The sequence below is a fragment of the Culex quinquefasciatus genome, chromosome 2 (assembly GCF_015732765.1).
Source record: "Culex quinquefasciatus strain JHB chromosome 2, VPISU_Cqui_1.0_pri_paternal, whole genome shotgun sequence".
In the NCBI taxonomy this organism is placed as follows: domain Eukaryota; kingdom Metazoa; phylum Arthropoda; class Insecta; order Diptera; family Culicidae; genus Culex; species Culex quinquefasciatus.
Window position 1 is genome coordinate 80,441,340 of NC_051862.1, and position 15,000 is coordinate 80,456,339.

Consider the following 15,000-nt stretch of genomic DNA (forward strand, 5'->3'; position numbering starts at 1 on the left):
TATATTTTTTAATCCGAATGAAATTTGTATGGTGCCTTCGGTATGTCCAAAGAAGCCATTTTGCATCATTAGTTTGTCCATATAAGTTTCCATACAAATTTGGCAGCTGTCCATACAAAAACGATGTATGAAAATTCAAAAATCTGTATCTTTTGAAGGCATTTTTTGATCGATTTGGTGTCTTCGGCAAAGTTGTAGGTATGGATATGGACTACACTGAAAAAAATGATACACGGTAAAAAAATTTGGTGATTTTTTATTTAACTTTTTGTCACTAAAACTTGATTTGCAGAAAACACTATTTTTATTTTTATTTTTTTTATTTTTGATATGTTTAAGGGGACATAAAATATAAAATGCCCACTTTTTAAAAATTTCCAGGTTGTGCAAAAAATCTTCGACCGAGTTATGAATTTTTTAATCAGTACTGTTTTTTTCAAAAAATCGAAATATTGATCACAACAATTTTTCAGCTTCATTTTTCAATGTAAAATTAAATTTGCATTTTTTTTAATTAGTGCACATGTTTGCCCACCTTTGAAAACAATATTTTTGAAAAGCTGAGAAGATTCTCTATATTTTTATATTTTGAACTTTGTTGATACGACCCTTAGTTGCTAAGATATTGCCATGCAAGTGTTTAAAAACAGGAAAATTGAATTCTAAGTCTTACCCAAACAACCCACCATTTTTTAATGTCAATATCTCAGCAACTAATGGTCCGATTTACAATGTTAAAATATGAAACATTCGTGAAATTTTTTGATCTCTTCGAAAAAATTATTTTCAATTTTTTTAAACCAAGGCTAACATTTTAAAAGGGCGTTATATTGAATATTTATCCCATTTGAAATGTTAGTCTTGATTTTAAATTTTTATAATATATTGTTTTCGAAAAGATCGGAAAGTTTCACGAATGTTTCATATTTTAACATTGTAAATCGGACCATTAGTTGCTGAGATATCGACGTTAGAAAATGGTGGGACGTTTGGGTGATACTTGGAAAACATCAATTTACATGTTTTTAAACATTTGCATGGCAATATCTCAGCAACTAAGGGTCGTAACAACAAAATTAAAAAAAGCAGAGAATTTTCTTAGCTTTTCAAAAATATTTTTTTCAAAAGTGGGCAAACATTTGCACTAATTTAAAAAAATGAAAAACTGCGACTATTTTCAAAAAAGTCACCTAAAAATGGATTTAACTTGAAAACGGTGCACTTTATCAAAATTTCACCAGAGTACTTTTTGATTGCAAATTTGATTTTACATCGAAAAATGAAGTTTTTGAAAAATTCAGTATTGATTAAAAAATTTATAACTCGATCAAAGTTTTTTTGCACAACCTGGAAAATTCTGAAAAGTTTGCATTTTATGTCCTCTAAAACATATCAAAAAATAAAAATAAAAATAGTTTTTCAGCCAGGGGCTGACTTCGAATTCCCTACGTTGTGTCTTCAATTGATCCAGGCGCGTAGAATCTTTCAAATAAAAGAATAAAACAACTCGTTTGTGTGGCTGCTGAACCAACCGTCTCGGACGGTGGTCAGAGCGCGAAGAGGCAGAATATAAGTTTATTGTTCTCGAAAAGGTACAGAAGTAAACACATGGAACGGACACAAATACCGTCTTGCACGAACAATAGTGTTTTCTGCAAATCAAGTTTTAGTGACAAAAAGTTAAAAAAAATTCATCAAAAAAATTTTCACCGTGTATACATTTTTCAGTGTAGTCCATATCCATACCTACAACTTTGCCCAAGACACCAAATCGATCAAAAAATCCTTCAAAAGATACAGATTTTTGAATTTTCACATATCATTTTTGTATGGACAGCTGCCAAATTTGTATGGAAAATTATATGGACAAACTAATTATGCAAAATGGCTTCTTTGGGCATACGGAAGTCACCATAAAAATTTCATTCGGATTAAAAAATACAAATATTAAAATTTGAAAAAAGACCGATTTCGTAGAGAATTGCTCAATAATAAGAACATGATTTTATAAACAATCTTTCAATTCCAACACACAAGGCATATCTTAATATTACACAACAGGTAACTAAAATTTCAAGACCTCGTAATAAACCCATCTCTGCATAAACGGTGGACCAATTTTCCTCCCGCAAAACTTGGCAGAAAATTACATCATTCATCGCACTGCATAACGGCAGCTTATCTGCTCTAGTGCAGTTGCATGACTGCCGCTGTTCTGCTCCAGTTCTACACCAAGCAAGAATCTCGTTCCAAGGACTTGGCACGGCGTGGTGTGTGATTAATCTCGTAAAAAAGCAAATGCGCCGCAGGAAAGTTTGCCCGAGCCAAGCAAAAAGCAGCAGAACTGAATGCAGCTGTAGTATCCTTTTCTCTAGCAACTTTCTGGGAACGCGTTGAGATGAACTGTCACCAAGGGAGCAATTTTGGGATGGAAAGTGGAGCAAATTTCTTCTGCTAGTTTGTAGCAGATTGGTTCCACTTTATAAGCTGTTTGAAATTGTTGGATTAAAGTGTTTCTTTTGGAAGGATTAAATCAAGTGTCTGAAATATTTAGGAAACTTGAAAAGTCAAAAAATCAATTTTTAAAGACATCAAAAGTCATCATGTGTCTCATGGATGCCGTTCGTATTGTTTATACAGCATGGGATGCTACGCTCGTGGCATAGAGCAGCACACGAGTGAAGAGTTGGAGTTGAAGTGAGCAGATGTTATAGATTTCCCGATGTCAAACTCGGGCTTAAAGCAGAAATAAAACAAAAACAAACCACTTACTGACTTCTGTCTGGCCCACCACCAACAGTAGCATAGATGTCAACCCGGTTCGAGACAGCCTGTTGACTTTTACCACACACTCCACAAGTCCTGCCCATCAGCCGAAAAGATCGACGATGTCTCGCGACCAACGCCGGCTGGCTGCCAACTTGCACCGAAATGACAAAACAAAAACATGGTTTAGGTAAATATCAAACCATAAATATCGACTTAGTCAAGCTCAGTCACCCCCGATGTGACTTCAGCATAGCACCAGGGGTCCACCACACAATCAGCACAATCACACGAGGGGCATCACGACGACGATGACGCGGGTCCACGGAGTCTGGCCGTGTTTGGAGACTCGGTAGCAGCATTCCGAAAATGTCGAAAGTAAATAAATCTTTGTTTTTGTTTTGGAGCACAACTTCAGAAGCTGGGTTCATCTGCTGACAAATGGGTTCCATCGACCTTTACCCCTTATCCTAAGGGGTTTGCTTTATTGGTTTGAAAAGATTTTATCAAATTCAATTTTTGTATGGACAGCTGTCACATTTGGCCATTTGGCGTCCACAAATTTGAAAAATATAAAAAAAACAATAAAACCTCTTTGACCTGCATACAACTCAAATTGGAACTTCTTCAAAGTCCATCGGAGAAAACAGCACAGCACCCCATGAATATCCAAAGTGTGAGGGAAGTGTGCCTCCTTCCTGGAACCAAAGAGTACAGGGACTTTCTCCGTCCCAACATGGTCTATTGTAAGTGCGATCGACTTTGTCAGACAAGCAGCTAACCAACAACAAGAGGTAGTCACTACCGCCGCAGCATGTGGCGAAAACACGAGTCTCATTACGGTTTCGTCGCTCACCTCAGGTTCAACCTCAGCCGAAACAAGCCAGCTAGCAGACGTTTCGGTAGCGTTCACCAGCCGAGGCCAAGTCGCTCCGGTTTGCTCATATTTGTTTTATTTGATTGTTTTATAATAATACCACATATCTACTGGTTGGTGCCTTCCATTCTGGGTTGTCTTTTTGTACACTCAGTTTCATTCAAATATTCTTTTTTTTTTAATTCCAAGCAAATTTAGATAAAATTCGTTAACTTTTCGGTATACTTCCTTGTTAATTTATTTTAACTTAAAAGTTTTAGAGTATTACTTTTGATGGCCCTAAACGAAGTGTAACAATGATTGTTTGAATTGATCATCCGATAGCAATTTATAGAATTAAAATATAAATTTCAAATGCAACATTCAAGAATCTAGATTAATTTTTTAAATCATCCAATGCGACATGTTTTTCCTATGCACAAAGAATTTTTTGAAAAAGTAAGCGAGAAATTAGATTATGTGAATTTCAACGAGATCTTCTGTTATTACTCATAGCTTTAAGAAAATTCAATCCTTAACAAGTCCCAGCACCGAAAAGGAACTAATAAAAATAATTTTATGAAAAAAAAAACCTAATTCGCATAAAAATTAAATCTCACAAAAAAACTAAAAATTATGAATATCAACGCAGAAAGACTAATAATAGGTATATTGTTTTCAGGTTCTTGCAAGCTAAATTCCACTCATATTTTGAAGATAAAAAAGGTGCAGGTGGTTATGTTCTACATGACCAATATGACAAAGAACTTTGTACAAAACTCCTAAAAAATATTCTATTTTATTTTATATTTTTTAAAACATTGCCTATGTATTTAATCCTAAATAATTTATATTCCTACAAAATGTTTTCAATCTTTGGCACCTCTGTGGAAATAAATTGCAAAACAAGTATGGTTCGGAAAATGTCCAATCATCAGTGGTGCAACATTCTCGCGTGACAGTTCCACGTAAACAGGAGATGAGGCAAAATTTGCACCATGTTGCCATATTTCATGCGAACTATTTAAGCTAACAGATAGCCTCAGAAAAATTCAGTGCCTTACGAGGTTTCGACAAAAGCGGATCCACGGTGGTAATTTTATTGCTCACACACACACACACGCACACATTGAAAGACACAGTTTGTGAACTAAATTGGGAGGAATTCTGTTCTTATGAAGATTGTAAGGACGGTCACCGGACCAGAATGATTTGGGGCAATGGGCTTGGGACCACATTTATAGGATATTGGCCACACCCGGAGTGGCCAGTACCCTGGGGAAGGTTCTACCGGGGGGACATTAATCGAACCATACGACTTGGAGCAATATGGGAATCAAAATTCATGGTTTTTTAAACTGGTAATGGAAATGGGCATTTTGACTGGATTGGCCACACCCGGAGTGGCAATTGCCCTCGGGAAGGTTCTACCGGGGGGACATTAATCGAACTATTCGACTTGGGGCAATATGGGTACCAAAATTCATGGTTTTTGATACTGGACATGAAAATGGGCATTTTGACTGGATTGGCCACACCCGGAGTGGCCAGTGCCAGTGAATTTTGATACCCATATTGCCCCAAGTCGTATGGTTCGATAAATGTCCCCCCAGTAGAACCTTCCCGAGGGCACTGGCCACTCCGGGTGTGGCCAATCCAGTCAAAATGCTCATTTTCATTACCAGTTTCAATAACCATGAATTTTGATACCCATATTGCCCTAAGTCGTATGGTTCTATTAATTTCCCCCCGGTAGAACCTTCCCGAGGGCACTGGCCACTCCGGGTGTGGCCAATCCGGTCAAAATGGCTATTTGCATTACCAGTATCAAAAACCATGAATTTTGATACCCATATTGCCCAAATTTGTATGGTTCCGTAAATGTCCTCCCGGTAGAATTTCCCTCAGGGCACTGGCAACTCCGGGTGTGGCCAATCCTGCCAAAATGGTCATTTTTATCACCAGTATCAAAAACCATGAATTTTGATACCCATATTGCCCCAAGTCGTATGGTTCTATTAATGTCCCCCCGGTAGAACCTTCTCGAGGGCACTGGCCACTCCGGGTGTGGCCAATCCGGTCTAAATGGCCATTTTCATTACCAGTTTAAAAAACCATGAATTTTGATACCCATATTGGCCCAAGACGTATGGTTCGAATAATGTCCCCCCGGTAGAACCTTCCCGAGGGCACTGGCCACTCCGGGTGTGGCCAATCCAGTCAAAATGGCCATTTTCATTACCAGTATCAAAAACCATGAATTTTGATACCCATATTGCCCAAATTTGTATGGTTCCGTAAATGTCCTCCCGGTAGAACCTTCCCTCAGGGCACTGGCCACTCCGGGTGTGGCCAATTCTGCCAAAATGGCCATTTTCATCACCAGTATCAAAAACCATGAATTTTGATACGCATATTGCCCCAAGACGTATGGTTCCGTAAATGTCCTCCCAGTAGAACCTTCCCTCAGGGCAATGGCCACTCCGGGTGTGGCCAATCCTGCCAAAATGGCCATTTTCATCACCAGTATCAAAAACCATGAATTTTGATACCCATATTGCCCAAATTTGTATGGTTCCGTAAATGTCCTCCCGGTAGAACCTTCCCTCAGGGCAATGGCCACTCCGGGTGTGGCCAATCCTGCCAAAATGGTAATTTTCATTACCAGTATCAAAAACCATGAGTTTTGATACCCATATTGCCCAAATTTGTATGGTTCCGTAAATGTCCACCCGGTAGAACCTTCCCTCAGGGCACTGGCCACTCCGGGTGTGGCCAATTCTGCCAAAATGGCCATTTTCATCACCAGTATCAAAAACCATGAATTTTGATACGCATATTGCCCCAAGACGTATGGTTCCGTAAATGTCCTCCCGGTAGAACCTTCCCTCAGGGCAATGGCCACTCCGGGTGTGGCCAATCCTGCCAAAATGGCCATTTTCATCACCAGTATCAAAACCATGAATTTTGATACCCATATTGCCCAAATTTGTATGGTTCCGTAAATGTCCTCCCGGTAGAACCTTCCCTCAGGGCAATGGCCACTCCGGGTGTGGCCAATCCTGCCAAAATGGTCATTTTCATTACCAGTATCAAAAACCATGAATTTTGATACCCATATTGCCCAAATTTGTATGGTTCCGTAAATGTCCTCCCGGTAGAACCTTCCCTCAGGGCACTGGCCACACCGGGTGTGGCCGATATCCTACCAAATTGTTCCCAATAATTTCGGTATTCCGGTGACCGTTCTGGCTACCGTCAATACCCGAGCAGACGGAAATAACTTGGGAATAACATTTTTTGATGTTTAAAAATACTAGGCCAATAACATTTTATGTTATTAATAACAAGATTTGTTATTCGTCGTTATGATTTTTTTGTTATTGGATTGTTATTGTAATAACAGACGAATAACATTTTAAGTTATTCTTCGAACAAATCTTTGTTATTATTTTTTGTTATTTTAACAACTAATCCGATCATCCCAATAACAGTTGGCGGTATTCTTCCATAACAAAAAATGTTATTCCAAAGTTGTTTTGGCTTTCAATCAATATCAGACCAATAACAAATTTTGTTATGATAACATAAACTGTTATTAAACTCTTATGCAAAAAAATATTTTTCAGGAAGATTCCATAACATTTTCTGTTATTTTAACAGTATTTGTTATTGAAATGGCATGAATTTAGTTATTACCGTCTGATCGGGTAACTTCTTGGACCTCCTCTCAAGTTCGTGCACCACCTGCGTGTGTGTGTGTGTGAGCAATAAAATTCCCAACGTAAGGTCCGTCTTTGATGAAAGTCTGATGGACACTAAATCCTCCAGAGGCTAACTTTTAGCTTAAATAGTTTTCACGGCATCTACGCAACAGAAACAGAATGTCACGCCGAGGGCTTGCGACGGTAACGCTACATTTTCGAAAATTTTTGCATTGACACCGCAGATAGAGCTTTAAGACAAAGTCCTTTGTCAAAAGTCCACTAATGTTTTGAGCCAAACGTATACCTTGTATCAATTATTTGCAACGGCCTTACTTGAACTAACGATTTTGTAAAACATTCATTTACGCTTTTAAATTTGATTCTGCATCTAAAAGAGTTATAAAGATCAAATTTTAAATTTTGTTAGGCAATATTTTCTCTTTTTTCAACAAAATTACAACTTTTTTTTCAAAATATCCTAACTTTGATACAAAATATTTTAAAAATTTATATTTTATTGATTAAAAAGTTCAATAAAACAGAGGTTTTTTTCATGTGCAGTCATGCCCCGGTTTTGCACGCCTGGGTTTTACACTGCCCTGGTTTTTATTCGTTCAGCTGCCTCGGTTTAGCACGGCCCAGTGCATAACTGAAGCACAGAGCTCATGGGATTTTAACCATATGGGAGACATTGGCTATAATCGTATGAAAAATCATACTAACATCAAAGAATTATAGCGTTTTGGAATCTGGATGACGTCAGCTATCGATTGCACTTATACTTACAAGAAAATTTTCACAAAATACGTATTTACCTGTATTTTTAAAATGAAATGTATCTCAAATTATACATTTCGAATGCTAAATTTATTTTTTTAAATGCTTAAAAATTTCACAAAACTACGCATTTTTGAACAAAACAAAACTTCAAAAATCAAGTTTTTTACAATATGGATATCAAACGATCGGGATTTTTGATGATTTTTGAATGTTGTAATTACACATAATTATTTGAAAATACTCAATTTTTTCACAAAACAACAAATTTTTGGAAAATTGTTTAAAATTTCAATTTTTCACAACATAGGTATAAAATGATCGAAAATATTTAATAAATTTTAAAATCTATATAATTTTTTTCAATTTTCCAAATTTTCACAAAACTACAAATTTAAAAAAAAATACTCAATTTTCCAAATTTTCAAAGTTTATTACATTCGAAATGTTTGAAAAAATTCCGATCATTTGTTATCCAACTGAAATTTGGAGCGTTTTGTTCGAAAACACGTGTTTTTGTGATTTTTTTGAGTATTTTCAAAAAAGGTTGTTGTTACTTTCGAAATGTATGACAAAATTCCGATCATTTGATGCCCATATTGTAAAAATCTGTAATTAAGAGTATTTTTCGAAAATACGCAGTTTTGTGAAAATTGTGATTATTTTCAAAAAAAGTTGTTATTGAGCAGTGCTCCCAGATTTCGGACATTCGATTTTTTTTGTATTTTTTAATCCGACTGAAACTTTTTTGGTGCCTTCGGTATGCCCAAAGAAGCCATTTTGTATCATTAGTTTGTCCATATAATTTTCCATACAAATTTGGCAGCTGTCCATACCAAAATGATGTATGAAATTCAAAAATCTATATATTTTGAAGGAATTCTTTGATCGATTTGGTGTCTTGGGCAAAGTTGTAGGTATGGATACGGGCAACTCTGGAAAAAAAATTCACGGTAAAAAAAAATTTGCTGATTTTCAATTTAACTTTTTGTCACTTAAACTATCGTTTCAACAAAGTTCTTAAAAGCAAAATATAGAGAATTTTCTTAGCTTTTCAAAAATATTTTTTTCAAAAGTGGGCAAACATTTGCACTTATTTGAAAAATGAAAAACTGCGACTATTTTCAAAAAAATCACCTTAAAATGGATTTAACTTGAAAACGGTGCACTTTATCAAAATTTCACTTAAACACTTTTTGATTGCAAATTTGATTTTACATCGAAAAATGAAGTTGAAAAATTTTTGCGACCAATTTTTCGATTTTTTGAAAAAAATTGTATTGATTCAAAAATTCATAACTCGCACAAAGATTTTTTGCACAACCTGGAAATTTCTGAAAAGTTGGTAGGGTATATGACCCTATTTTGGACCTAGTACCTATTTTGGACCTATTTTTATTAATCGAGGTAGTTCAGGCTTTTAAAGTACGAATTCACTGAATCCAACCAACAGAAAGTGTAGTTAGGATCGTTTTGTATCTTACCTCTTCCAAAAATGTTAACATTTTTTATTATTTCCGCTTTTTCAGCCACTTTTTCCAACGCCATTCGAACTTCCTTTCATTTTCCTAGCACATCAATTAGGTCCAAAAATTCCGGCCTCGTTGCTTATCAGATTTGGCTCGCGACACCTTGATGATTTTTTCTGTTTTGCACTGACACCAAGCAATTTCGTCCGGTTTCCGAGCAATATAACTGTTGTTTATTTAATTCTTTCTTGGTGTCCGTCACGAAACCATTGAAATAACTATTCTATAATCGAAAAAAACTCATTTCAAAATATTTTTTCAAATCAGCCACGTTGGATCAGTTTTTGGAGCTACTTTGCCGTCGGTTCAAGGCTATCACCAACACATGCATAACAAGATGTTGCCAGTTTTGTTTATCAATTTATTTCGGTATTTCATTGAAATTGATTGAAATTTTTCAATTTAATATTATGAATTGAATTTCTTTACTGTAATTATGTGAATGAAATCTAAGCTTTTAAAAGCAAATGATTAACAGAAACAATGAAAATATGTTTTTTAAACGATAAAAATGCAAATTGATGCTAGAGATTTAGATGATTGTTAGGACCGATTGCAAAGTATCCCAAAATTTAAACTGATGTTGATTTATTTTTGTCTTAACATCATTATCACCAATTTAGCCGCATATATTTTTAATTTTTGCTTCAAAAAATGCAAACTGGCTACCCTGTTGGAATTGAAGGGGAAACGATTGAAAAACCTAAAGGGTCTAGTTCATTAAATCGTCAGCTGTCACCGTGACAGGAGCTGTCAACATCGCTTACGGAGTGGTTTTTGAAAAAGTCGTATGAATTAAAGTTAAAAAATCTAGAGTTAGTTTAAAACAGATCCTAAGCGCTAGTTGTAAACAAATCAATTTTTCGATTAGTTCTCGATCAATTTACGAATTATAAATGAAAAATGCTTTGAATTATCATCTGCACGTCTTTTAAATGCTCTTTACTGGAAAACAAACAAAATTTGGTTTGGTTCAGAAAAAAATTAAATAAGTGTCGGCGATCGTGATGGCTTTTACGACGTATTGCAAACTAATCAGAGAAATATACATATGGAAAATATATTTTTTGTAAGTTTTAACTGATTTTTGCATATTTATCTATATATAACAAGCCTTACCCGAAAAACTTCGTTCTGCCTTTTTTCGTTTGTTGACGTTTTTTGATTTTTTGCCTATTCAGCCTCCTGTGATCAAAATATGATTTTACGTAACTTTCTCCATACAATTTGCCGATGCTCCGGATTCGGTTCCAGAGTGGCCAAAGTGTCAATTAGTTTAGAACCTTCTTCAGGCTTATACGAACCCAACGCAACAAAAAGCACCTCGATCCGACGCTCCGTATTGAACTGATTCGCGTTCGAACAAAACCGTCGAAATTTTTTATATATATAGATTTTTAAAGATACAGGTATAACGTATTTTTTCACAATTGGCAGCGTTGGTTTATAATACATTACACTTTTAAATTTTACCGTGTCAATCATGTTAGAAACACAATTAAACCAGCTAGAAAAATAAAAATCTTCTAAAACAAAAATTAGCATAAGAAGTTAATGCGATGTTAACATTATGAATTTTATGATTTGAGACATAGGTGACTTTGATAGGTTTGATATTTTTCCGCAAAATGAAGAGTACAAATTGAATACGTACGAAATGGTATGGAATCATACTGACCGTGGTAGAGAAGTGCTCAAAGTACCTCATGAAGAACTTTTCATGAAATTTTGAAAAGTTTAAAAAGTTAGTTAACTATAGCTAAGAAAATGTTGATAAATAGCATTATTTTCACCTTCTCAACGTGTCATGATTTTTTCTATGAACATGATTTTGAATCGTAAAACGGAATGCATTTTCGGATTCTTCGGACAATCTTTTACTAGGAAAAGTAAAATAAATTATATAAATATATATTAAATATTATTTGTTTTTGAAACATAATTTAAAAAAAATCTCATAATTTAAAGGCATTTCCAGTAAAAGAAATTTCATATAAAATGTGAAAACTTTTGATTCGTTCTTTAAATTCAGTTATACATGTAATATAAATCCATAATTTAATAAACAAAACTAGTTTCAACGAATTTCATGCAAAGTTCTGAATTTTTAACAATATTACCTAAAATTTATATGTATTATGTTAAAAAGCTTAAACATAGTTAAGTATTGACATAAATGATTTTCTTAAAAATTATATCAGCAACCTGAGTGATGGTAAGCTCGAAGTAAAAATAATGATTGAAAACCTCAAATCTGCTTTTAACAAGACAAACTATGACTATCAAAGGCACCCTGGTATTAAAACAAAGATTTTTTTCAAATATTACATTGTTTTAAAAGTGCAACATGTAGTTAAACTTTTTGTCAAGCAGCTGTACAGTTTAACATGACAGATGAGAAAGTTTCACACCAAGTTACAAGCTATAATCTCCCTTTAAAATTTCTTGATTGTTTAATAATATTTGAACATAAGCTCTGCGTAAAATTTAGAACCTTTTTTCATTGTAACTTTTTATGTATCTGTGTCATTCATTTAATTTTAAGATAGTGTGTTTTTATTGCGAGTAATAATGGGTTGTCTTTTATGTTCTAATGCTTGAACAATTAGGTCGTAAGAATATGCAAATTGTAAATAAGTCAGAGACCTGCTAAAGATGCGTGAGTGTCCGTTCAATATTATTAAAACACGTTTTCAAATTCAAATCCATTGTTTCATCAAAATTATTTAATTTCTGAAATAAATATTTTCCAAATTATAATCGTGGATAGGCCCTTTGGTTTATCAAACCGAGTTTTTGTAAGTGTGCGTGTTGCCGCCACACGCCGCAATTCGAGTTGTCCAAATTTCAACCAATCAGAGTGTGGGTCCAAAATAGGTTCAGCGATGTCTCCAAAATACATTCAATAAGTCCAAAAAGCATCCAAAAAATGTTTTACTTGAAATGCTTATTGCAATGGAATGGCTAAATTATTTCAAATTTTCAATAGTACACTTTGTTAAGCATAACTTAAGGCACAAAACAATCTTGAAACGAGCCAAATTAGTTAGACCGTTCCTGAGAACTATGCGAAATATGTTGACGCTTTGCATAGTAGGTCCAAAATAGGGCCATATACCCTATTTCATGTCCTCTAAAACATATCGAAAAATAAAAAAAATAAAAATAGTGTTTTTTAATTTTAGTGACAAAAAGTTAAATTAAAAATCACCAAATTTTTTTTACCGTGTATTTTTTTTCCAGAGTAGCCCGTATCCATACCTACAACTTTGCCCAAGACACCAAATCGCAAAGAATTCCTTCATAATATACAGATTTTTGAATTTTTATACATCATTTTTGTATGGACAGCTGCCAAATTTGTATGGAAAATTATATGGACAAACTAATGATGCAAAATGGCTTCTTTGGGCATACCGAAGGCACCAAAAAAGTTTCAGTCGGATGAAAAAATACAAAAAATAGAATTTAAGAAAAAAGATCGATTTCGTAGAGAATTTCTCTATTACATTCGAAATGCATGAAAGAATCCTAATTATTTGATACCAATATTGCAAAAACCTGAAATTTGAAGTGTTTTTCGAAATTACATAATTTTGTAAAAATGTTGAGTATTTTCAAAAAGTTTTGTTGTTACATTCGAAATGTATTAAAGAATCCCAATCATTTGAAACCAATATTGTGAAAAACTGAAATTTTGAGTATTTTTTCGAAAATACGTAGGTTTGCCGGGTTCGGTGGTGTAGTGGTTAGCGTGGTAGCCTCTCACCCCAGTGAGGCCTCGATTCAATCCCAGACGGACCCGGTGGCGTTTTTCGAGACGAGATTTGTCTGATCACACCTTCCGTCGGATGGGGAAGTAAATTTTGGCCCCGGTCTAACCTAGAGGTTAGGTCGATAGCTCAGTCCAGGTGTAGGAGTCGTCCTGGGTCCTGCCTCGGTGGAGTCGCTGGTAACAATCCAAAGGTCGACAGTTATAATCCCGAGGTGGATGGAAGCTAAGGTGTAAAAGAGGTTTGCAATTGCCTCAACAATCAAGCCTTCGGACACCTAGTTTCGAATAGGAATCTCGCAATCGAGAACGACAAGGCAATGCTGTAGAGCGAATAATTTGATTTGATTTTTTTGCTTTTAATTACTCTTGTACCATATTTGTACTAAATAGTAAGTTAATTTCCAAATTACCAGCTTAAAAAAATGTAATTAATAATTATTTGCCAGTGTGAGGCCTTGCTGCAAACGCATTAAAATATGTTATAAAATTTATTGAAAAAAACTTTGGTGTTATTTCGATCCTAGTAAAAGATCAAACTTTTGAAAGCTGGTCTAAAACATTTAAGACCAGTTTTGAGCACCCTATGTCTTTTGACTTTGACTTCGGGAAAGTTTTATCAAATTTAAGCTATTCAAACACTATTGTATCAGTATTTATTTTTATCAGTTTCAGTATCAGTAATTTTCCATACAAAATTGGTTCGCGAAAAGCATCTGCTCAGATCGCTCCCAATTTTTATTAGGTTGTTTTGAGGTTTGAAAGTTACCAAAAAAAATTCTTTTTTGTATATTGTTTTCATTTTTCTTGTTCGAGAAATTTTTAAGCAATTTTTATATATTTTTTAATATTATTGAACTTTTTAAATGTGGAGGGGTAGGGTTGTAAAGTGTGAATGGCTTCCAACCTATTTATCTCATAAAAAATTTTTAGGCACTGACTGTACTCTGCACATAATTTGACCAAAACAAGACCTCCATTATTACCCGCTTGTTTGTTAGCTTGAGTTTCAGATCTTCGACAGTACCTTTTCCGTATCTTCCTCAAATCAATAGGTGCGCTCATTGTCGACTTTAAAACACACAAAAAAAATCGGTGCAGCTGACATTTGGGAGCATGTTTGAATAAAAACTGATTTTTTGCAGTCCCTTTCAAATCTGCTGGGATGATTTGGACCTGTGAAAAGTCATCCGGCGAGGGTCGTGCGGTTCAACATTTTGTGGGCCACTTGGTCACGAATGGAAACAATGAATGAAAAAGTAAACTGATGGGGCTCACGTAGGGTGGCTGAGGAGAGCACCCCTTGGTGGTGATGGAGAGTTGATGTGCACTCTCTCAATGGGAGCTCATTTGGGTAATTGTACTTAAAGTGGTTTGGATGGAGCACAGATAAGGATGGATCCTCTGCCAAAAATCTTTATTTTCCAATTCTGAATGATAGTAAATTTTCAGTAAATCTTGGGTTTAGCGATTATTATGGCAAAGGTAATGATGGTTGTTTTGAGAACATGCTTAAAAAAACATGAGTTCCTTATATTTGATTGTTCAACACTACACAATCACTTCATTCTCCTGTGAGCAGAAATCGAAAGT